This window comes from Alligator mississippiensis, chromosome 5 (genome assembly GCF_030867095.1).
Source record: "Alligator mississippiensis isolate rAllMis1 chromosome 5, rAllMis1, whole genome shotgun sequence".
NCBI lineage: Eukaryota > Metazoa > Chordata > Crocodylia > Alligatoridae > Alligator > Alligator mississippiensis.
The window spans coordinates 71,991,588-72,017,212 of NC_081828.1; the positions used below are offsets into that span (position 1 = coordinate 71,991,588).

Here is a 25,625-nt window from a genome sequence, read left to right on the forward strand (position 1 = left end):
ATTTAGATGTTGTATAACCTCAGATTCAAGAACAGAAATGTCATTGAACCTTTTTGCATTCTCGCTTTAACAAGAACTTGTGGTAGTAAGGCAGCTTGATCTTTAACCCCCATAGAATAACTAAGGGACTGTAAGCTGGTCACCCAGCAAGCTTTCTTACTGAGACCCATCAGCACCATGTCCAGAGTTATCAGCCAGTTTCTTTTACAGGAGACAGCCTTGTTTCTACAGTACAAGGAATGTAACAAATCAAGCCAGTGTGCCAACAAACAAACCCAAACTTGCACTTTTTTTTTTTTTTTTTTTTTTTTTCAGACCTTGGGAGGAAGGACACAAGCTTGATGCTGGTCTCTGAGCACCAGCACCAGCACCACCTCTTCTCTCTCTCTCTCTCTCTCTCTCTCTCTCTCTCTCTCTCTCTCTCTCTCTCTCGCATTCTGGTCTCAGATTTTTAACCCTCTTGTGTGGCTCCACCCTCATTGCCTGATTGGAGACCTGGGAGGTCAGCTAATCTACAAACTACTGCCTATCCACAGCTGGTGTTCCAGCCCTTGCAGGCTGTATTTCCTTTCAGACTCAAACCAGAGTTTCTCACATCACCAACTAAATTACTTAGCCACTGGGTTATTAGCTCTTCAATGGATGAAAACCTAAGTACGTGTTGAAATAGTCCTCAGTTCATCTGGAGGCAAAATAGGACATTGTTTTTGAAATTGTGAAAATATTTTATTATATATTTTTATTTATTTGATGACTATGCTACTCACCCCCCCAAAATACTCTGTGCAGTTTACAATAACTAAATACAAGCTAAATCATAAAAACAGATAAAATATTCAAATACAATCTGAAATGATAAAACAATTCCCCAAACATTATCTGCAAACTTAATACCACCTGCTAAACACCTGCCCAAATAAGAAAGCTTTACAATGTTGCTAAAAGAAGTCTGAACACTAGAAAGTTCCAGCAGTCTATTACCCATTTTTAATGAAATATATGTATTTCAAACTGGTTCATCAGCACTAAGACTAGAAAACTTGACAGTATCTTGGCTAAAGTTGGCACAGTTTGTTAAAAACAAAACTCAGGTCCTCAGCTAGTGAATGATCAAAATACTTCTTCAGGCTAACAGTTGATATTTTAAAAAGACTCTGGATGACAAGGAGGTTGAGTTCTTTATTGAGGCTAAATGGGAGGCCCATTGAACCAATTCAATATTATAAAAATAAACTTTGGAGGGAGGGGGAGGTTCTGTGGAGAGAGTTCAAGGGCCTGTAAATCTAAGACTATCTCAGCAGAGCTTTGAGACTAAAATATCCCAGACATAACTATGCACACAACTGACAAGCCTCTTTAAATGAAGATAAGGCTTGCCACCTTTCAAATCTCCAGTGAACCTTACTGTGCTGCTAGACTTCAAGATCAAAGAAGGGTAACTGTTTTCCTTTGTGCATGAGTTAGGTATAGACTCATAGGAAAAAAAAAATGAACAAAAATAAAATTTAATTTTCTCTTACCTTCTGTTTCAAATAATTAGAGTAAATATTCCATATCTCCTTGGTATGATGTTTCATCTTTCAGAAATTTAAAAAGTCTCAAGACAGCTCTAGAATCACAAATGCTGAAGTTACTCCGTGCATCAAAAGCAAAAATATTACCTGTGGGTGCCCACTTCTTACAAGATAATCACTCTCCTCCAATCTCTGAGTTCTAATGTTCAAAGGAAATTTACAAAACACCTTTCATAGATGAGCCTATGAACTTCACTTCATAAATCTACTAGATACAAAAAAAATCATGAATGTAATATAGACATTAGGTTTATTACAAATTTCAACCTCTCTCTCTCTCTCTCTCATATATATGAAACTTGTATGTAGACTTGATCCAAAAATTGTACTGAAATGTTTATTACTTGGAAAATGCCAACTAGTTGAAACCAAAACAGTGTGGACACACATTAATTTTTTTTATACAACTTGTCTGGAAAGTTTCCTACGTCCAGGATAGAATTTCTAGTCAAAATGAGATGGACAGCCTACCTCAAGGTAGTCAGCATTAGTAATTTGGCTTCTGGGAAACCCAGGTCACAATTTTGACTAGGAATGTGATCCTGAGTTTCCTAATCCCAAGGAGAACTACCAGACAACTGGCCGAGGATTGGGTGGGTTTCAGTTTTTCTTTTTTCTTTTTTTAAGATCTCATTCCAAGGCAGGACATAAAAATTGAAACCACATTTATTTAAATGAAATTAGATTCTTGTTTTTCAGATAGCCATAATTTACATCCATGTGTTCACCCTAATTTGTTGGATTTTTTTTTTCTTCTCTTGAAGTATAAGCATCTTGACAAATGTAGAGAAAGAGAAAAGGTGGAAGAGGTCAAAACATAAATAATTTTTGTTTAAAAAAAATGAGATTCTCCAATATGGGCCAAAATAACTGATTTTAGTTGCTCAGGCAGATATCTAGTAACTTCTCTTGGGGATATGGTACACAGAATAGTACTAAAAAGCAGTGTATGTGGAAACACTACTTATTGTTATGTCAAAGCTGAACACATAAAATATGGATCTTTAATTGAAAATAACACCAGTGTATCCAGCTAAAAATATCCTATTAAAAAAACTGTTAAATATGCAACCTGATTTTTTTATATTTAAAAAAAAAAAAAAGGACTTTTTTTCTATAAAAAACTGGAACCTTAAGAAAAAGCAGTTCTCATGGCAAATTCCTACCAATAAAATATTCATGGGAATATAAAGATGGTCCAAAATGTAATAGGCCTGTTTCATTGTTTCATAGGGACTGTGTGTGCACTTTCCCCCTTCTTGCACAATAGTGAAAGTAGATGAGGAAGGCAGGGTGGGATTGGCCCTCTTGCTGAGGGTCTCGGCTTCCCTCTGTCAGCCTCTGTGGGTACGTCCACACACGCAAGCATGTGTGCTTGCAGCAGCTCAAATAGAAGTGGTCAAATTTGAGCTGGGGCTTTTTACCTCAGCACACATGCCCAGACATACACTTTGTTGTGGAGCAAATTGTGCCCCTTGGGGCAAAATAACCCTGCCTGGCTCCTCCCAGATCAGCAGCCAGAGGGAGCTAGAGCCCAGGGCCAGCACCTGTGCAGTATAAAAACCTGCCCTGGCCAACAGTTTAGGGTTACTTGCTCTCAGGAGCTTCTGGGGGAAGAGCCTCTGGGAGGAAGTTGGCCATGCCCCTTCCTGTCCCAAGCTGCTGCTGGTTGCTGCAAACTTGGTCTTAGGGGCTTCTGGGGAGAAGATGGCCAGGTCCTTTCCTGCTTTTGGCTACTGCTAGTTGCTGGCTTGGTCTCAGAGATTTTGGAAGTAAGTTGGCCATACCCCTTCCTGCCTTGGGCTGCTGCTGCTGTTGCTACCCCTGCCATGGGGGGGGGGGGTCCTCTGCTGCATGCTGCTGTCCCCCCTCCATACCAACACCACACCCCAGCACTGCACCTTAGCTTCTGTGCCCCTGTTCTGGCCTGCTTTCCAGGCTGTTGCCAAGCTACAATCAGGTGACAGCCTGGGGAGGAAGCCTTTGCTGACTGTGGGCCCCTCCCCCACCATCACTGCCAGAGCCTAAAGGTGCCTTGTCTGCCCCAGCCAATCCCATATTCACCTCCACTTTCACCCAAAGCACACCCTGAGTGTCTCAACTGGACAGCTCCTACCATCACTGCTGCTGTTGCTGCAGCTGCTGTGGTTCTGCTGCTGCCCCCTCTTAGGAGAGAAGGAGATTCCCTGATGCACTACCTTGCACCACCTGACACCACACCTACACTGGATTACTCCCAAATTGACTGATTTCTCCTGCCCTCCTCCACAGCTACCTCCCTGCATATGATCCTGCTTTGTTTTTGTGCCTGTTGCTCTGCTGCTGAGCACCTGGCTGGAGGCGTGAGGGGATCCTGGATAGATCTTCAACAAACAAAACCCCTTCACCACTCCAGCCATCTTTTACATCTGCTTCAGCAACCTTCCCTATGTGTTCTTGCCCTTGCATGGTAAGTCCTGTGGTCCACTACCCCTGCCCTTATGTTTATTGTGTGGCTGAGTAAACCAGTTCAAGTTTCCCCAGCCCTTGTGTGTGTATGTGTATGTTCCTCCTCCCCCACATTCTTAAAGCATAGCCCTCCTGGGTTTTTCAGCCCCCTTCCTCCCTAATCCCCCTTCTTCCCCGCAACCCCAGCCTGCCCCTACTAGATTCCCCAGCCCCATTGGATATTTTGTTTTTTTTTCTTTATTGTCTTCCTTGCCCTCATGTGAAACAATGGGAGGGCAGGAACCTTCTGAGGGACAGATGCCCCAACTATGGGGGTGGATCCCAGCCAAGATCCAAGGGGATGCATGCTCCATACAGTGACCACCCTGGAGGCAGAGTCTGACCAACCTCCTCTGGGAGTGGAGAAACCTGCAACTGCTACAGCAGGGGCAGACAGGACTCTGATAGGGAGCTAACAGGGCCAGGGGTCTCCCCTGATGAGCCCCCCACCCTGCCCCGGAGGGGTTCCCAAACCCCCTCTCCCATCATCAGGGACCAAGGGCAAGGGAAGTGGGAAGGGCTCCTCCACAGCTGAGGGGTGGGAAAAGCTGCCCCCAGGCCTAGACCACCAGCACCTGAGGGGACCAGATGCACTACACCAACCAGCACACCCAGTCAGTCTGTCTCTGGCTCTAGCCCTGACCCCACCAATGCAGCTGTGAGGAGACCTAAAGCTAGGGGGCTTGATCCTTCATCACTGGCCCTTCCAGCTTGGGTGATGGGGCCCTTTTTCTGGCACTCACCCACAGGCATGGGATGAAGTGCCAAATGCCCAAGTGGGAGAACCTGCACTTTGACACCTGGGTGCAGGCCCTGGCTCAGGTAGTGGGGGCTCCCAAGATCATGGCAGCCTCCCGTTTGCATGGCAAGGGGGTCTTTTTCCTTGCCTCAGAGACCACCCCACAAAAGGCGGTGGAGAGGGGCCTCGTGGTGGAGGGGAAATACATCTCCCTCGAACCTCTAGAAGGACCAAGGTGGTCCTCAGCTCTGACCCTCCCTATATCCCCAATTGGGCCCTGCTCCCTGAGCTCCAAACCTTGGGGAAAGTAATCTCCCTGGTGGTGGCCCTTTCACTGGGTTGATGCTGATGAGACCCCAGCCCCACCACGTATGTTCTATCCATCGCCAGGTTATGATCCAGCTGGTGGCAGAAATGCAGCTGGTGGCTGAGGGGTATCTGGCAATTCCTTTTTAGGGATCCCTGGTGAGGATTTTCCATACAATGGGGGACCTGCAGTGCTTCCAGTGCTGTGCCCTGGGACACTTATGTCATGAGTGAACCATGGGCCAGGTGGGGAGGGTATCTGCGAGTCCCACTGGCAAGAGGGGTGCCCCTACCACCAACACCCCTCCCCCCTCATGCCCCCCTTGTATCACAGCCACAACTATGAGCCCCCCCCCCATGAGCTCAAGGGACCCTGCTGGAGTCTTAGTAGAATGGGGGGTTCAGATGATGCCTAAGGAGCCTGCTGAGCCCCAGGACGAGGAGGAAGACCCCCAATAACCAGCAGGCTTCCTGGAGCCTGCACACCTCTTGGTCCCGGTGGTCCCCAAGGGGGGGACTTGCATTTCTTGACCATGACTACACCCGCTAGTCTGCAAGCAAGGCACAGCAAGCCTTGGACCACTGGGCAGATTTTGACAGCGTCCTCACCACTGTGAGGGCACTGGAGGGGGAAGGCAAGGGGCCCAAAAGCTGCAACACCCAGATCTATAGGTGGGCCTGCAGTTTATAGACACCCTCTATACATATGGGAGGGTGAGCTGGCGGGACCCACAATGTCCAAGATGTACGAGGCCCCTGCTGAACCATCTACTCCACTCCCCCAGTCATGAAATCATTTAAGATTGTGACCCTCAATGTCCACAGCTGCAGGAAGGGTCTCTGAAGATGTCAGGTGCTCTCCTTCCTTTAGGAGGGAGGGTACTGTATGGTATTCTTGCAGGAGACCCTGATGAATCCAGCTAATGAGCCTAATTGGTGCCTGGAGTGGGGAGGCAGGGTCTTCTTAGTCACCTCTTGCAGGGTGGCTACCTTGTTCACCTGCACCCTTTCTCCAGGACATTAAGGTGGTGCTGGGTACAGGTGCAGGGGCTGGTCCTGAACCTTCTAAATGTGTACGCCCCTGCAAGGGACCCAGAGTTGGCAGATTTCTTCCACCAGGTGGCCACATACATTGGCACCCTCAACCCTTGCGAGTGCCTGGTCCTTGGGGGGCACTTTAACATTACCCTACATGTGCAAGACCAGCAAGGCAGGGAGCAGAACCAGGCTGCCATGGGTGTCTTTGGGGAGATTCTGATACACTACTCCCTGGTGGATATCTAGAGTTTCTGTTGCCCTACCCACCCCCTGCCCTCACCTATGTGAGGGTGGGGGAGGAGCAGGCATGCAACTCCTGGTTGGACTGGGTTTATATCTCTTTGCTGAACTTTGCCTGGGTCCACTTCTCTGGCATCCAGCTGACCCCTTTCAGTGATTATCACCTTATCTGGGCCCAGGCCACACTAGGGCCTGGGCATCTGGGGTCAGCCTACTGGCATTTCAGTGCAAGTCTGCTGGAGGATGTGGGCTTCAGGGAGGCCTTCCAGGAGTTCTGGCTGGCCTGGTGGGAGCAACGGGCAGCTTTCCCCTCAGCTCAGAGATGGCAGGATGTGGGAAAGGTTCACACCCAGCTTTTTTTCTGTAGCTACACCAGAGGGGCACACCCGGCAGAGGAAGGTGGTCTGGGAGCAGCTCGAGTGGGAAGTGCTAGAGCTGGAGAGGTGCCTGACCCAACCAACCCATTCCTCTGTGGAGAGTGTTGGGAGAGGTGGAAAGATCTTCGTTCCCTAGATGAACACCATGCCCATGGTGCATTTGTCCACTCATACATCCAGCTCCTTCCAGAGATGGACCATGGCTCCCACTTCTTCTATGCCCTGGAAAGGAGGCAGGGGGAGGGGGCCAGAAGTACATTACCTGCCTTCTGGCAGGTGATGGCACCCTCCTCAGAGATCCAGGTGAGATGCATCAGTGCACATGGGCCTTCTATGAAGAGCTCTTCTCTCTGGATCCGACTGATGCCGAGGCCTGTCTGACCCTGTGGGAGGGATTCCTGCAGGTCAGCATGGGTGACCAGGACCAGCTGGAAGCTCCTCTTGCTTGGCCTGAGTTTTTTACCACCCTCTGCCTGATGCCTGGCAACAAGATGCCAAGCATTGATAGGCACAGAGTTTTAGCGGGCACTCTGGGATGTCCTTGGCCTGGACCTTGCCATGGTCTGGGCCAAATCTGAGGGAAGTGGGGAGCAACCCCATTGTGCTAGAGGGCCATGCTGACCCTCCTGCCAAAGAAAGGGGAATCCCATGACCTGAGGAACTGGCGTTCCACGTCCCTCCTCTGCATGGACTACAAGGTGGCAGCAAAAGCCATCTCGCTGCACCTGTGGTCTGTGCTGATGGATGCGATTCATCCCAACCAGACATACGGTGCCTGGATATTCCATCTTTAACAACCTGTATCTGGTTCAGGACCTTCTGAAGCTAGCGCACCGGTGGAGGGTGAGGGGGGCTGTCTTTCACCCTCCTATCCCTGGACCAGGAGAAGGCATTTGCCAGAGTGGATCACAGGTACCCCACAGGCATGCTGTGGGCCTTTGGCTTTGAGCCCCGCTTCATGCAGGTTCTCCAGGTGCTGTACACCTCCACAGAGTGTTTGGTCAAGCTCAACTTGATCCTGATGGAGCCCATCCCATTCAGGAGAGGTGTGTATCAAAGCTGCCCGCTTTGGGGGCAGCTGTATGTCTTGGCCCTTGAGCCCTTCCTCGTTCTCTTGCGGAAGCAGGTGGCAGGGTTGATGCTCCGGGAGCCAGCGGTGCAGCTGTTTCTGTCAGTGTATGCTGATGATGTACTCCTCATAGTCCAGGACTCTAGTTACCTGGCGCAGGTGAAGGCCTGCCAGGCAGTGTACTTGGTGGCCTCCTCTGCCCGAGTTAACTGGGTCAACAGCTTTGGCCTGGTAGTGGGTAATGTGTGGCAGGTGGACTCACTCCCACCCACAGTCCTACTGGAGCATGGGCTCTCTGCTCTACTTGGGTTCTATCTGTCCCCCACAGACCCCTCCCCGATGGAGAACTGGCACCAGCTGGAGGCAAGGGTGGTGGAGCAGCTCTGGGCATGGGCAGGGCTCCTGAGATGTTTCTCCTTGCATAGGGAAGTGATGGTGCTGAACCAGCTGGTCCTGTCCATGCTCTGGCACTGCTTACACACCCTGCCTGTGCCCCCTGAGGTGCTGGTGGGACTCCAGAGACAGGTGCTGGATTTTTTTCTGGCCAGGACGGCACTGGGTCACTGCAGAGGTCCTGAGCCTCCCCTTGCAGGAGAGCAGCCAAGGCCTGGTTTGCCTGCATAGCCAGGTCCTGCTATTCCACCTCCAGGCCCTGCAGTAACTGCTATACTGTGTTGGTAGCCATGCAGCATGGGGCCACCTGTCACGTGCTTTTCTCTACCACTTCCGGTGGCTCTGATATGACTGGTAGTTCCTTAGCCTGTAGGGCTTCTCTCTGCAGGGCCTGCAAGAGCTGCCAGACTTCTACCAGGACCTCCCCCGGTCCTGGAGGCTGGTCTCTGTCTCCAGCTCCCCCACAACAGTCACTCAGGGTGCCAACCTGCTCATCGAGCCCCTCCTTTGGAAACCCCAGCTGGAGGTGCTGACAGCAGAGGCACCCTGGTTGCGACAGAGGTTGATCCTGGCTGGTGTCCCCCATATTGGAGACCTCCTGGACTCGGATAGGTGGGAGTGGGTGGACCCCGCTGCGCTGGCCTTGTGCATGGGTCTACCCACAACACGTGCAACCTGCCATCTGGTCCAGGAGGTGAAATCTGCCCTACCTCCCAATGCTCTTGCTTTTGTTGACCAGGTCCTGCATGGTGGTGGTCCCTGCCCTGCTGTGTCCTCCAGCCCACCAAAGTTTGTTGTGGGGTCAGCACCTGTCCCAGCCTTATGGTGCTCCCCACTCATGGTGCCCACTCCCCACCTGAGCCAGCTGGAGGACACCAGACTGGTCTTCTTTTCCACCATCCATCACTGCCACCTTTACATGCTTGCACACCACACTGTCCATCATACCGCCCTCGTGTCCTGCCCAGACGCCAAGTGGCAGGACCTGCTTGGTGAGGGCATAGCTGGGGCACCCCAGTTGGCTGAGTCTGTATTCCACCCTCATCCCACAAACCTTTGGGGACCTCAGCTGGTGGCTTCTCCATGAAACTGTCACCATGGATGTGTATGTGTCAAGCTTCATGGGCAACTGGGTCTCCTACCCCTTCTGCGGGCAGAGGGAGACCCTGGAGCACATGACCCTTGAGTGCACTAGGCTGCAGCCCCTCCACTTCCACCTCCAGAACCTCCTCCTGAGGTTCTGGTTGAATTTCACCCCCCACCTTTTTGTTTTTGGTCACCCTATCTGCAGCTCTACCAAGACCCAGGACCTCCTGCTCAACCTCCTCCTGGCCCTGGCAAAGTGGGCTATGTACCTGACCAGGAAGGAGGCTCTGGCTGGGGAGGTCCCCAGAGACTGTGGGGCTGCTTTTCTCTCAGTAGTCCATGCATGATACCTGGCAAAGCACCAGTGGGTAGCGTCCACTGGTTCCTTGTTCACCTTTGAGGACAGTGCATGTGGCCTGGGGGGGGACTCTGCTTGGTGTCCCCCTCAGGCACATTTATTTTCATATTTTGACCATTTAACCTATACGACACTCCTGTCCTGTTTTTTCATTAGTTCTCCCAAGTATTTTGTTGTGTCATCCATCCATTTGCCCCACACAATAGGGGCTATTAGTTAGCCATGTGGGCCTCAGGGCCCACAATAATTGGGTGATACAAATAGTCAGGAGCTTCTGGGGCCCAGATGACTGGTACCTAGGGATACTACCCCTTGTTCCAGATGACATGCTGAAGCAGCCCTGAGTGTCCCCTCCACCCCGTATCCACTGCAGTAGTCTGGCAGTGGGAGTTGCTGCCTGGTTGTGACATGCTGTGCACCTGCCAGACCAGGATGGGGACTGCATAGCCAGTAAAGGCATCTGTCCATCTGGGCCAGCTGCTAGTGGGATGTGGCTACAGAGTTGGCTTCTGTGCGGCACCACTTCCGTGTGTCCCCCTACCCGGCCATCTGGGTAGCTATCGCCCAAAAGATGTTTGCAGTGCCTGCTTTGAACTGTCAAAGCATTTCCTCCTTTTCACAGTTGGGCTGGAGGTCAGCCACCTCCAGTTGGGTCCAAGGTGCCAGCTCTGAGCAGGCTCCTCTGTCTGGGTCCTGGGACCACTATATTTAGAGACAGAGTGACAGTGATCAGTTGGGCAATGTTTTATTGATATATCTACAGTGTTAAAGCAATTTGGAAGTCTTTTTTGGTGCCTGGATATCCAGGGGTCTAGTTTTGCCCCCACACTACAAATTTGCAGCAATGGGAACTTTTTTTGTTCCTGCATGTGCCTCTTGCAGCATCTCAAAGGGCTTTGAGGCACATGTGCATTCATTTGGACATGTACTCTGGGGCCTACCAGAGCCCAGTACAGTGTCAGAGTGGGCAAAATTCAGTCTTAATTGAGTTCTGTCATTGCTGCCACCACCAATAGTAAGAAGCAGCCATTTATCATGGTGCTAATAGTGTCATGGTTGCAGGTTCAATCCCTGGTTAGACTAGATCTCCTGAGGTCCCTTCCTGCCTTATTAATCTATGAACTGTTTTGATCTCACCTAAATTTGTTTATACAGTAAAAGCTGTGCTATCCAGCAACTTAGAAGCCAGCATGCTCCACTGACTGGCATGCCAGCTTGTAAGATAAAGTGAAACTGGAAGTGCACGCCATGGCACTTCTGGTTTGTCTGAGCCCCCGTGGCCTGGGGCAAAGCAGCCTGCGCTGCCATGCCCCCATGGCCCGGGGACATAACAGGAAGTGCAGGGCCATGCAGGGCCCACCTCCCTGTCCCACAGGGCCCATGGGATGGGCAGCGATGCTGTGGGAGGGGTAAAGGGATGCCCCAGATGTGATGGGAGAAGTGGCAGCTGAGGCCGCTCAATTAACTGGCATAGTTTGTTATCTGGCATCCCCCATTCCCAGGGGATGCTGGATAACAGAGCTTTTACTGTAGTTAAAAGACAGCAGTCTCAGAACAAATAAATCAACTGTCTTTGAGACAAATTTTTTTTACAATATCAGCTGTCCCCTTTGAAGAATATTAATTTATAGAGAAGTTCATGAAGAGCCTAGAACCACCTCTGCTCTATTCTATTGTTTGTTTTTTGCTTAGGAAATCAAGGACATATCTAGAATGAAAAAAGTTAGGTCTCCCATGGTCTAACTTTGTGTCCCTCTCTGCATTTCAGTAATAGTGAATTCACATTGTCTAATACCTTACAGCCTGGTAATAATTTCTGACTGGAGATTTGATGCGGTCATAGGTTAATCTTTGGAAACTGTTGAATAAATGTGGAACATGGCAATACCTAAAACAAACAAACAAACTGAGAGGGATATAAATTAAAGTATTCCTTTCCCTGTGCCTACACTGCTGTTGATTTAGAAGTCAAGAAAGCTTGCAGGGGAAAGAGCTTAAAGATGAAAATAAGAAGGTGAGCTTGCCCATGCTAATGATTGTTGTACTGGATCTCAAGATATTGCAGTGCAGGAGCAAATGAGGCCAAGAAAATACAAGTATATGAGGAAGGAGTATCTCAAAGGAAACCTATGGCCAGCCATGAGACTGTGTATAGGCATGGATGGAGCTAGGATTTTAAAAAGGGGAGTGCAGATAGTGTGCCACACCATCATATAGAACATATTTTCTCAAGGAGAAACTAGAAGCTTTGCTAATATGCTGGGGGTGGGGGGGGGGGAGTGGGGGAGGGAAGAGGAGAGGAGAGGAGAGGAGTAGGATATCAATATAATTTAAGATCAAAATGAAAACAAATATAATTATAGGAATGTACACAGATTTACTAGATGATATATAAAGTTTAAAAAACTCAACAAAATAGACAAAAATGGTCATTACAGTTACATATCAATCTGAATAAGAGATGTACACAATCTAACCTGTCATTTACTGTTACTCATTTCTACAGTTGAATAAATAGTATTGCATCTGAGTTAAGGTTTTTGTTAGCTCTAAAACCAATCTGGAGGGCTGTAAAATTGAAGATAGACATTACTTGGAATAGCTAACAGACAGCTAAATTACAGAAGAAAGGATATTTTGAAAAGTAGGACATCAATGCCATTTAAAAGGCTTTTTAAAGATAATTAACACATGTGGAGTAGACAGAGATTAGCAAGAATCAAACTCTTTCAGCAGTACTTGAATGGAAATACTACTGCCCCTTCTGAGGATTTAATTTTGAAGTTTGGGTGAAGCAATAAATCAAATGTGGGGTGCAGTTACATCACTGCACCCCTGCCCCTTATCCACCCTGGTATATAGGTGCTGTATAACAAGCTGTGGCAGAGGAATGACCCATTTTTTGTGTCGTGGGTTCAGTTACTTTAGTCAGAGCCACTGTAACAAAGAGCTTTCTTTATTAATACTAACAGCACATGCCACACACAGTCATCTTGCTTTCTCTTTCCAACTCTATTCCAACTTCACCTAGATCTTAAGGACATAATACAACCCTCACAATATTGGTGGTTCTTATCTGTATTCCATTGTTAAGCCATCACTTAGCTCCCCATTGAGAACAGTCACCAGACTGTAGTATTAGACCCCAAATTTAGTCTAGCCTCTGACTCTTTAGTGTTTTCTCTGTCACACAGTCCTAAGGAAAGAACCTCACCTGGAGTAAGGAATCTATCATGTGTACCAGGCTACAAAACTTAGCAGATTTGCAAGTTTTTCCAGTAGCCAAAGCACACTGTGACCATTCACCAGAGCTTTTATCTATGTGGAGCCTACAATTAACATCTTAGCCTGTTATGGGGTTTGGGACAGTTAGGACAACTAATAGACTATGTAAGAGTATTTCTAATCCACAAGTCTTTTACTCCTGGACAAAGCATGCGAGATGTTAATTTTTAATGGTCCTTTACTGCTTCTTCCTTCTAGAAAAAGCACATAGACAGTAGGCCCTTGCTGACTTGTTACAAGAAAGTTAATGCTGATACTATGATAGTCCACAATGACAGGCATTATAATCATTGTTCACCATTCATAAAAAGCAGCTGGAAATCATAAATTTAGACAGATTTATCAAGCTGTTAAAATCATCATTTGAGCTGACTCATCTAAATGACCTGACCCCGCCCCTCCCCGAATGGTGTACAGCCCCTGACACTGGCAGCAGCAGCAGGCACTGGGCCCTTGGTGTTCTTGTAGCCCACGCAGGCACTGCCACCTGGCTATGCACAGCTCCAGTCAGAACTGCACATGGTGGCAAGAAGCCCAACCAGGACAGCTCACCTCTACCATGGGGTGCTCCCTGCAGTACATGTGCAGCTCCCAGCACTGATGCACCACCAGAGGCAAGCCGCATGTGATAGACATTGCTGCCTTCTCTGTTCCTTGCTGCCATGGAAGCAGGAGGTGGGCTCCTTGACACTTCCAGCAGAGTCCTGGCAGTGGTACATAGAAGTAGGGAGTGGGGAAGGCAGCCAGCTCCATCACATGGAGCTTCCCCTCGATGGCACACAAGTGCTGTGGGGAGCCCACATAATAGAGGTAGGTCAGCCTGGCTGCAATCCTTGCCAGCATGTACAGCTCTTGCTGGAGCCATGTGCCAGTGGGTGGCAGTGCCTGCATGGGCCACAAACACCCTGAGGGCCCACCACCTACAGTTGCTTCTACCGCCACTGGCAGAGGCTGTGTGCCATGGGGGTTGGAGTGTGTGGAAAGACCCCCACACTCCCTACACCCTCCCTCAGATCCACATCCTACCCACCTGAGCTCCATACTCCTGCTGCCCCCCTGCACATGGGCTCTCTGCTCCCACCAGCCCTAGCCCCATGCTCCCTGCCCCCACCCCTGCTGCAGCTCCCTGCCTCCCCCACCACTGCCTGGAGTAAGCCCTGTAGTAGGGAGATGAAGAAGAGCCATTGGAGGCTGGTGAAGTCAAGCAGGTCACCCCATAGCTGCAGCAGTGGCAGCAGCAGCCTCACTGTGTGCTGGCTGGGCTGGGCCCTTCCATGCACAAGGGTGAGAGCAAGGCACGTGGGCTGGGTGGGGCATATTTACTTGGTGGACACCCATGGGCTGGATGAACTTGCATGGTGGGCAAGTGGATGCAGCCCACAAGCTTTAGTTTGCCTGCCCCTGCTCTAGAGACCTTTTGCAGCTTCCTTTAAGAGCACTTGGGGAAACTTCAGAAAGCTATCTCTAGATCCATCAGCTGCCATGTTCCACGGTGAGACACTATGTGGAGCAGAAAGCACTAGAAAGTGGGTGAGATGAGGGGAAATTTGTGTGCTTCCCTTTTACTATCAGGAAACAGATGGAAGGGAGACTTCTTCGTTTTGAACGGGCTTGTGTACCTCCTCCCTTTGAGGGATCCTTGTCCATGGTTCCATTTCCATTGTGTGATATGAAAGACTACCCCTTAGTCTCATCACAGACTTTAGCTTTATGCTTACAATCTATGAGACCAGGAAGATGCTTGAAAACCATTAGGAAATTAATATAATTTTATTAATGCTGATGCTACCGCTTTATGTTTCATGGTTATAGTTTGGCACTAAGCAAAGTTGCACACTGTTCTATCCTCACAACCTATCACATGTCTCTTACCCAATACAAATCTCTAGTAAGAGTTGGGATGTCAAGCACATACTATGAAATCATAAGCTCTGTTCAGTGGATGAAAACTTTTTTTGTAAAACTGGCTTTGTATAGTAGAGAATACAGATTTAATGTAGGCTATTCTTTGCAGGTCTACTAATTACCTGAAACCTTGGGTATGGTATGTTTCTTCTAGAAGGTCAAGATGGTTAATTACTAGCTTGTTATTATATGCCTTATGAGTTGGCATTGTTTAACTTTTTTCTATTCGTCTCTTTTTTATAAAGAGACAAATATGTCAGGGCAGTAGTATATTAGATAATAAGACAGAACTGCCTCTAGTTACTTATCACACGAAACTGATCTTTGCAGCTGGGGATTTATTCATAATCTTTTTTTTTTCCTAAAAATTATTTGAAATAAAAGAAATAGAAGGCCCTGAAAGTGTGATGGGCCATAACAAGCTTTCAAGGCTTCAAGAAACAGAGGAAGTCAGATTAGCTCAGTCAGTTGTTGTTTTTGTTTTATTTTCTACATGATATATCACAGCAAAAGATAAAATATACCACAATAAAGATAATTTCCCTGTACCTTGAACCTAAATCCCCTAGCTAAGATGCATATAAGTAATTGTATTCCATAACCAATTAAAAGCCAAACATTATAATAAGAAGAAGTAGGAAATAAAAAAGATGCCAGCAAACGATATTACAAACAGTTTTGCACTGTTACCTTCCAGTGGGTTTTGATTTGGTAAACACTACAATGATAACAAATTGAACTACTTAGTTGTTAAATAAAAAATGTGAAAAACTATGCAAGGTAATTCTAATAAAAATATAGGGTGCTGTGTACCTAAGCCCTTTGAAATCTCTTTGCTACTAGAAATAATTATAATTGTGGCAGGCTGGCCAGTGGGCTTACTGGCAGCTGGCTTGATGGCTTGAGCTGGATGGCTCAAGGCCATTTCCCTCCCCAATGATCAGAAGGTAGAAGGAAGGCTTGGCATGCCCTAGCCTAGGGGAGAAGTGAAGAAGAGAACCTGAGAGGGAACTAACCCCTCAGGATTTCCTGTTGGTCTATTTTCAATCTTGGGGTGGAGCCTTCAGAAGGGATAAAAGCCTGCATGACCAGTACATGGGCAGCTTCAATGAGGGATGATGAAGCAGGGATGCAGAAGAGCTGGTAGAGATGACCTGTGGGGCAGAGCAGTTGCCCCAGATGCTCCCTGAAGGTGCCTCCATTGAACTGGAAGCAGCAAGAGGCTATGTACCTGCTCCACCATGGAGGGAGCCACCACATAGGTGCACACATTGGTGCATGGAAAATCCAGGAGTAGACAGGACCTCATCAGACATGCATGAGACAGCATGGGTCTCCAACCCTGCAGAAGGCTGGGGTCCTCGGTGCACAGGTCGGTCCATAGGGCCAGAGAGCTGAAGAGACCTTGGCAGTTGCACGAGGCAGTGTGGGTCCCCAGCTTTGCATGAGACAGGAACCCTTGATGCACAGGTTGGTGCTCAGGGCTGGAGAGCAGAAGGGACCTTGGCAGCTGTACAGGACAGCATAATTCCCCAACCCTGCAAGCATCAGAGGTCCCACAAGGCATGAATCGGTGCATGGGGCCTGAAGAGAGCTGAAGAAATCCCCGCAGGCCCATGAGGCAGCATGGGCCCACATCCCTGCAGGTGGCAGAGACCCCGGGGCACCAGAGGGTGTGCAGAAGGTCCGGGACAGTGGGTAGGCCCTGGTAGCTGCATGAGGCAGCTCAGGCCTTTCCACTGCGAGCAGCAGCTGGACAAAGTAGCAGTCCCCAGTAAAGCGGGAGCTTCAACCAGTTCCACCGACCATGAGAGAGAGACGAGGCAAGACCCACCGGAGAGGTGAAGAGTCATGAGTGCCCAGGTAAGTGGGATCAGGGTCCCAACAGGGGACAGACAAAAGTCGCCACAGGGGAGGACGGCCTATGGTTTCAAAGGAGGTTTCATCCCCCCCCAGGACTCCAGCTAGTCAAAGGGACTAGCTGCAGTTAGTGTTGTCTCCTTGGGTTACCTGTTTTCCCTTTGTATTACTCCTCTATGCAGCATGATTACTGTGTCATTGTTGGTTCCAGATGTAACTGTTAAGGTTTATATAATTGTTTAAGGTTGCCCTGGGTCCGTATATATGCAGGGTGGGCCGTTAATTGCATCTTTCACTGTAAATTTATTTAATTTAGTATTGTATTATAAGAAGTTTATGTATTGTCCTGTTCTGTTTGCTAATTGCTCAGTTGCAAAAACACTGTGGAAGGTCTAATAAGTATCACTTTGAATTCTAGTGATAGGCAGCAGATAAGGTACAGCAGTCTGAGGAGCAATGAACCAAATATTTGTAGTTGCTATGCCTATCTGTAGGTTAGTATTGCTGTACCCTTGCTTATGTAATCTCTAACCATTGTTTATTTATCATTGGGTTACATTCAGTGAGCCACTGCTTAACCTGGTGCCACTGTTATTTGTTCCCTTGCCTGGGAGTCAAGGTGTACATTGATAAAGTGCTTCTGCCTGTCATATCCACTTATTTCTGCCTGTGATATGAGTAATAAGATTTACTGCCTTAGTAATCTACATTTGTAAATAGTCCTCAGATACATAGATATGGATAGATATATATCTATATGGATATAGATATTGACATCAATATAGATAAAATGCTTCATGTACTCAGGATAGTTAATACTACAATTATACCTCAGCAGTCTCCTTACAAAGCTGTGTATCTAGTATTGGCCCCTGTAAGTGGGAGATTTCCAAAGAAAAAGTAGATTCAAAGGTAACAGTTTGATATTAAACTATCCCTTCAATTGGTCCTTGTAACAGGGAGCCTTCTTGGAGCTGATTTCCTAGTGGCCCGCCCATCTGTTTCTGGGCTAACTGCCCACCTTCTTGCCCACCATGCCTTGTTGTTAATGAATAAATTGATGTTAATTAGGTGGGAGGCTGCCCATTTCTTGCCCCGATGCCAGGGGGCACTATCTGCGGCTCCGTTCCTCCCCTACACCACAGCCCAAGCCTCGTAGATGGCATCCGGCTGTTATCAACATCACCAGCCCCACTCTGGGCCCCAGAATCCTACTAGTTGAACCCCACTTAGATCCTTCCATTCAGGCAGCCTATTTTGCCTTCATTCCTGGCTAGATAGCTTCATGAGCTGCTCCCCCTTATGGGTGCGGGCCCCCTCTGGGACCTTTGGCTCCACTAGCCCTGGCCCACCTCCAAGCCAGTTGGAATCCCAGGACCTCAGCTCTTGGGCGTTCCTTGCAGTGGGCCCCTGGCCCTTCAACCCTTCCAGTCCTGGTCCCAGCTTGGACCAGTCAGGGGATGTCAAGAAAGGTTGAGTCTATGGCCCGACTCTCTCTCTCTGGGGTCCACCTTCCAGACCCTACAAAGGGGGTAACCCACCCGGTTGTGGGGGCTAGAGGTTAAGGCACTCCAACCCGCCTTTCATCAGGGTGGTAACTGGCCTAACATTTCCTGGGGGCTCCCACACCACTGAGAGCCCCACCAGGACAACCACTCCCAGCAGGGTGCAGTTTTAAGTCATGCCCAGGCCCAGGAGCCTCCTGACCATCCCCTACAGCTCCTCCCTTACCTCCAGAGGTTACCTGCAGCCAGGCAATGTTGTTGCCTGTCCTTCTAGGCAGCAAAATGCCCTGTTTATATGGGCAGCCCTGAATCTAAAATGGCTGCCCTAATCAGGCACCTGCCGGCTCCTGTCTTCTGACTCTTAAAGTGGCAGGCACAAACAATGCCCTGCCACAGTCCTGTAAATACATTTATGTAAATAGTTAAATTCTACTGGGTGACCACAGTCTCTGCTCTGCTCTGTAGGGGAGGGTGGTGAATTGCCTTAGGCTAAGCAGCCACGCTCCTGCAGCACACACACATCTCCTGACATCCCTAAATTGGAGAGGGGGTACCAGCCACGTACCACCCAGGTTACATAATGAAATTTATATGAAATTAACATGGTTAGAATCCAGGGTCTCATACATCCCAAGAACACTGCTCCTATCCTAAATATTTGGTTCATTTCTCCTCAGACTGCTGTACCTGATCTGCTGCCTTATCCTTTTAATACAAGAAACAAACTCCACTTGCTGTAATCCAGTCATCTTCAATGTTCCTATGTCTCTTCATATCCCTCTTTAAGAAGGGGATCAGATTCAACCTAGGACCATCCCTACTCTGGTGTGTGTGTGTATGTATGGTACATCCAAACACTATATAGACTAAAGAGAAATGCACTGAACAGGGAACCAAGAGACCCAAAGTCCAAATCTTACCTCTGACTTCATAATTCTATGCACCTCATATCTTCTATTGTACAGCCAATGGTCACAAGAAAACCATGGGTAAAATATTACACACATAACCCTCATTTTATAAATAAATTAGTACAAAAAATGTCACAGTCTTTTCATGGCTCACAGTCTTTTCAAGAAGAGGTAGGAATATAACTTACGTTTTTTCTATTTGGTGAAAACTTTTGAAAACCAGCACTTACCACTAACTGTCTAGTGTTAAGGAAAAGTTTCTCCTATGATTAGTCTATATTTCTCCATCAAGGCTTTGGGTTTTTTTTCTAAAGTATCTATTCCTGCTTTGCTGTTGGACACTGGTGCTACCATTCAGCGGTGCTATGTAGCAGCAATTCATAAACTGCGTATTAGTGCCATATGAAGTTGCTTCTGATTCACAAACCAGCCTATACAAGCTTAGTCCTGGCCCAGACTGATGTGATGAACTCACCTGCAGGACAGGCTTCAGTTAGATTTTTGAACCATAAAATGATGTGTAAAAGTGAGGACACATCAGAAATAAAGGCTAGGAGTTCAGGAATCTAATAAGATTGTAGAAGTAGATAGTGAGCACATCTATGTGTGCTATTAATGCATTGTAAGTTTACTGCATAGTAAAATACTGGAAAGTAAGCTTTCCATCACAGGGCATCTACATGTGCACCTATCAGGAGAAAATTTGCTCTGGATGGCCACCTCCAGATGAGCATAGATGTTTGGTTCCCTGGGAACAAGTAGCAGCTGCCTACCTTGCACCGCAGATACTTGTCCCCAGGGAATGCCCACGCTGCATGCTTTGGCATGCAGCTAATTACCCCAGGGGTGGTAGGGGAGGCTGGGACCAACACTGTACTGGCCCCAGCAGTCTTACCTGGGGTCCTGGGAGCCTCCCAGGGCTGCAGCCATAGTGATTCTGCTAGGTGGAGTCTGGGTGCCAGCTGCAGCACAGCTCTGGGTGGCCCAGCTCTGCTCTTCAGCAGCATGCACTGCCAATGCGTACACTGCGCTGGGTCAAAAAAACTTGCAGAAAACCCCCCCAAGAGCAGCCCACTCATAGGCAGTTCACCCTTGCAGCACAGAGAACACTCAACTGTGTGGTATGTGGCACTGCAAATGTGTTTGTGGTGTCACATACTGCATGGCTGCACTCTTCTGGATCTGCCCAATGGGAGCAAATTTGCTTCCTTGGGAGCAGTTCAGTGCAGGGCTACTCCAGCCCTCCTGTGCCCCATTACAGCAGCCAGGGGGAGCTGCAGGCTCCCACAGGTGCCAGCCTCTGTCTGGCAGGAGGCACTAGGGTTGGGGGAAGCTGTTTTGCCTCAGGGCCAGCTACTTCCCAACCCCATGTCCTGATCCATGGATTGGGGCATGGGGCTGGGAAGCAGCAGCTGCGGGAGGGGACATATTCCCTCCCCATGCCCCAATCTAGTGATCAGAGCATGGAGCCGGGAAGCAGCTCCCCAAAGCAAGGGACAGTTTCCTAAGCCTCTGTTGTCTGGACTGAGCAGGAGTAATTTGCTCTTGGTTAGTAGTCTGTATGTAAACTACTACATGGTAGTTACTGCCCAGTTAATCTATTACCTGTATTTACAAGTACTAGGCAACTGTGCATTAGACTAATCTACTGCATAGTAAAAGCTGTGCACATGTAGAGAGTGACACTTTATGCTCAGTAGATTAGTTTACTACACAGTAAAATGTCTTATGTAGAATAGGGAGGCTGTTGCCAGAAGTTAGCAATTGGACTTAAGCAGCCAACAGAAGAACTTTTGTTGGATTGTGCTGTAATGGAGCCTATTTTCCTGGAAGTGCTGGTATTGACAGTTAAAGTGATATGTTAGGACAAGATTAAAGTGAAGCTTCAGAGAGCTTTTAGTTCTTAGTATCTCTGCATAGAATAAAAAGACTGGGCTTGTTCTAATCCAAAATGTTAAGATGTCAATGCAAGAATTCTTCCTGAATACTGAAGGATTTAGCTCCACTATGACTGAACAAGTTCAAAGCCTCTCTGTTCATTTTAGGGAACAGGATGTTTTTGCTTGCTTACCGGGGCTTTTGTTGTTGTTGTTATTGATGCTGTTGTTCCCTTGTTTATTTCCCCACATCATCTTCTATTTCTGATTTGTTAATAAAATCGATCTTCCCTCAGGACAAAATGAAGGAATCTGGTAATGCCTTCAGTCCTTTATTGAGACAATAACTGTGTGTTCATCTTAAAGTTTGAAAGTAGGACTTTGCAGGCATTATTAATTTCCATAGTAATAGTGTATTGTGACAAATATTCATTTTGTTCTGGATCATATATTTAGTGTCCATCCAACTAAAAGCAAAAATAAAATTGTTTTTAATACAAATTAAATGAACTAATTTACTGTGTAGTCAGTGTGCCGTGAGGTATATACAAAATTGAGTGGAAGGGAAAATGGGAATATAACAAATATCCCATAATATTACTAAAGTACATGCAGAATAGATCATGAATTTCACTTCCTTTCCAGGATGTAAGACTTTGATATATTTCTCCAATTAGGTTATGCTATATGAATGTGGTCTAAGTTACCAAAACTTGTGTTCTGTGTTAGTTACTGTGCTTCTGGGAATCATATGCACAGAGGAGTGGAAGGAATCCCCTGAGTCCTTGATTTCACTCCCTGCTATTGCAGTCAACCATGCTATACAAAGGCATGTAACATGGCAAATTTTGCCCATAAAATTCCTAGGGAAAGGCTGAAATCTGTTATCTTTCTTTGATAGGATATTGAGTTAATCTTGTGCAGACTAACTATGAGGTTAATCTTCGGTACATGTCTGTTGAGTTTTCTCTCACTTCCTATTTATTCCATGTCTGTAACTTATTCTTTCCTTCACAATTTGTTCCATGCAGTTGAAATAAGACTAAGGATGGTGTCATATGTGCACCTTTATACTTACTGGCTAGAAACAGACATTACACATAAACCAGTTTAAATGATCAGAAATTGTAACAAAATAGACATTCAGTGCACATAAACCAGTTCCAAAATGGCCCAAACCAGTTTGAGATGAATGTAGTGTCAGACTGAACTGATTGAGCTCAAACCAGTTTTTACAATGTCTGTCCTAGCCCCCTTCCTGGTTTAACTTAAGTCAGAGTCCCCCAGCATCCCAGCATGTTGTCTGGACTGGGCTCTGTGCTCCAGTGCAAGGGGGCTGGCCCCGGCCCTCTGCTCCCCAGCTGAGGAGGGTCAAGCAGGGACAGGCAAGGGTGGGGGTCTGGCCAGAGACGGGTTTAATTTCCCCCTCCCTGTCTTGCTAGCAGGGATCCAAGCTGGGTCTGCTGGGCACTCCCCCCTCACTGCTGCAGCAGTGGGCTGGCATAGCCCCTGAGGCAGAGAGGGTAAGGAGGGGGGTTATTTTCTCCTCTACCCCCACTGTCCCCAGGAGACCATAACCAGGTAAGCCCACCCTGACAGCCACCACTGCTGTGTTCACTCCCTGCTTCGAACCCCTCCACCAGATACCAGAGGGAGAGGGACAGGAGTTGGCCCTGGGCACATAGCAAGTGGTGGCAGTGCCAGCGGCGGCCAGGGTGGACAGACCCTGCTTCATTGCCCGAGGGGCAGAGGAGAGAATTGCTCCGCTCCCTACCTGCTGCCTAATGGGCCCTGCCAGCCATTGTCTAGCCTGCCCTGCTCCCACCTAGCTGCTGTAGCAGTGTGGGGCGAGTGACCATGATGGGGGCATAGCCCTTCTCATGGTTTTCCCAAGTGGAAGCTGTGGACCGCACCAGTGGCAGTGGTGGCTTGAAGGGCTCTGGCCCCATTTGAGCCCTGGTACTGCAGTGTGCATGCCACCACAGCTCTGCCTGACCCACAGCAGGCCTCCCCCACACTGGGAAGGGGTTCATGCTCCCCAACACTCTGACAGGGATTGCTGACACATTAAGGGCCCTGTCCCCTTACTGCTGCAGCAGACAGGTGGAGGCACAGCCAGATGCCGGCCGGCAGACCCCTTAGGTGGGGGGCAGGGACAGGGGTTATTCCCCCTCTCTTCAGTGGGTGGTGGAGAGGCCTGGCTGTGCCTGCGGGCAGTCCGTGATCGCCACTGGCTGCTGCTGCCGGCGGCTGCAAGTGGTCACCGACTCCTGGTCAGTGCTTGCCACCCCTCCCCCTGCCACTGACCATGCTGGTGTTGTCTGCACTTAGCACCACTGGGTTCCTGCTGCTATGCTGCCACTGCCACCAGTGCAGCCCTGCCCCCCCAGCCACTGGGGGCATGCACTGTTCATATTTAAATCACTCAGAAGTCATCTTTAAACCATCTGTTATTCCTCAAAAGTAAGGTAAAATGTTGGGCACCACTGCATAAGTTTATATATATACACACACACACACACATACACGGACATGCACCTTTTACCTTACTTTTTCTAGATTAAAATTGATGATACACTGCATCCCCAATGAGCTACTGTGAAGTATAGGCAATGTCATGGTTTATTCCCACTGATGCTACGTTGCTGTAGTGACTAGCTAGGTCACTGTAGCTCATCACTACAGTGACTCAGCATCTCATGTAGAGTGTCTTATGTAGCATCACATGCCCAGTACGTACCCATCTGAAAGCTGTCAGCAACTCCCAGCAAGAAACCAGACAATTAAGTGTGCTTACCATCGAGGAATATGGACTGCTCTTTTAGCATCAATGCAAAATTAAATGCAAAATTCCCTGTCTTCTACTCTCTTTGTATCTTTCCTGGTGTCACTAACTCTTGCTTTGTTAAAGTCAATATAACCTTTGCCATTGATTTCAGTGGTGTGAGAATTCTATCCCTAAACTTCCGTTAAGAAAATTAGAAGAAACAGGGATAAAAGTGATGCATTTGTTATAAGATTAAAGGAAAACAGAAGACATCTAAAAAGATTTAAGAACTGACTGGATGAATTGTGGACTGTTTGAAAAACGCTTCTTTGAGAAACTTGGATTTATTTAATGTTTGTAAAGAAGTATGGAAAAACACATTTACAATATGTGTGTTTAATTTCCTTTTTTCAAAGTGGTATTGGAGGATGCTTTCTTGTCAAGAAGTATGAGGAATATACGTGTCAACGAAGGTTCTTTATATTTTGACAAACCTATGGAAAGAAGAAGCATAAAAGCTCAGTAGCAAAATGAAACTTGAACTTTGACTAGGAATGCAAATTTGATACTCCGCATGAACAGACATCTTGTTTGACTGGAAATGATTGTGCCTCCAATTTCTTGTCAAACATGTTAGTTTCTTGATGTCAGAGAGTGCTGTTCCACTTCTGATATTTCAGCATCAGTCTTTTGCTATTACAAAGCTGGTGCCGTTGGCTGTCAAGACTTTACAGTTTCAATTGGCAGACTTATCTGTCTTCTGCAGGATTAGACAGAAATATGTCTCATTCAGATGATGCTCCAGCCTAAGGCTGCACCAGCCCCAGGAAATTTGAGTACATTAGCTTCAAAGAAACTGTCTGCAACCCCTTCTGACAGCATACTGCAAAGTATCCTCCAATCCATTCCTCAAGCTGTTTTCTCCATCTCTTAAATATTTACTTTTTGGACTGCTTCATGATCTGTTTTGGCTCTATTAAAACAGTTAAATTTTGTAAAAGAAAGTGTTAATCTATCCTTTCTGAGCCAATTAATTTTGCAATTAATTTCAAGTAATGGTGTTATAATAGATAACTAATGCAGGATAAAATAGTCCAAAGAGTTTTGCAGGAAAAAGATTCAGATATGTCAAACTTATTTTATAAAAATTTGTACCAAAATTGAGAATGCATCTTGACAAGCTTACTTTCAAAACAATCAACACATGCTTTATGTTGGGGTAATGGCCCAGAGGGGTAATGAGAATACTGTCTCTCCATTGGTTTTATGAGTTTGACTTTCTTCAGGCGCAGGTTCTTCTGTTGAAATGTTCTTATGTTAATACTGCAAAACAACTTCAAAATATAGTTGCCTTCATTACTTTGTATACATGGAATTATGTTTGCTTGTTTATATGTACATGCACCCACAACTGCACATATATAGTCTTGAGTGAGCATTTTATAGTCTAGAAAACAACATCTCACATAACAATCATAGTTTGCATGTAAAATATTACTCCATAAATTGTGTTTGTTTTCTTTGGGCTAAGCTATGTCATTCTTCAAACGGTCTAGTGTTACATACTGTAACATTTAGTTCCTTATAAAGTACTTGTTATCAATGACTGCATTGCTTAAAATCCCCATTTTCCTAATAGTAAAATGGTCTGCCTTCCATTTTATGTCATTTAAAATTATACATGTTTCAACAGTGACAAATCCCAGTTGAGTCATATGAACATAGATAAAAATTGAAAAAATGAAGTCAATAATATTACCAAAAACTTGGTATTTAGGGTATAATAGGAGGATTAATGCTGCACAGATGTTCTGCAGAAACAAGATCTGCCCTTCAACGTGAATAAGA

The 25,625-nt window shown here is 47.2% G+C and overlaps 1 long non-coding RNA gene across 1 annotated transcript; it reads left to right on the plus strand.

Annotated features, from left to right (window-relative positions):
• The first annotated feature begins 3,201 nt into the window (after window positions 1-3,201).
• On the plus strand, window positions 3,202-25,257 carry LOC132250630 (uncharacterized). The gene is made up of 3 exons (XR_009462224.1): window positions 3,202-3,346; window positions 3,846-4,023; window positions 24,194-25,257. It is a non-coding gene; the product is annotated as an uncharacterized LOC132250630 (long non-coding RNA).
• Window positions 25,258-25,625: the final 368 nt, after the last annotated feature.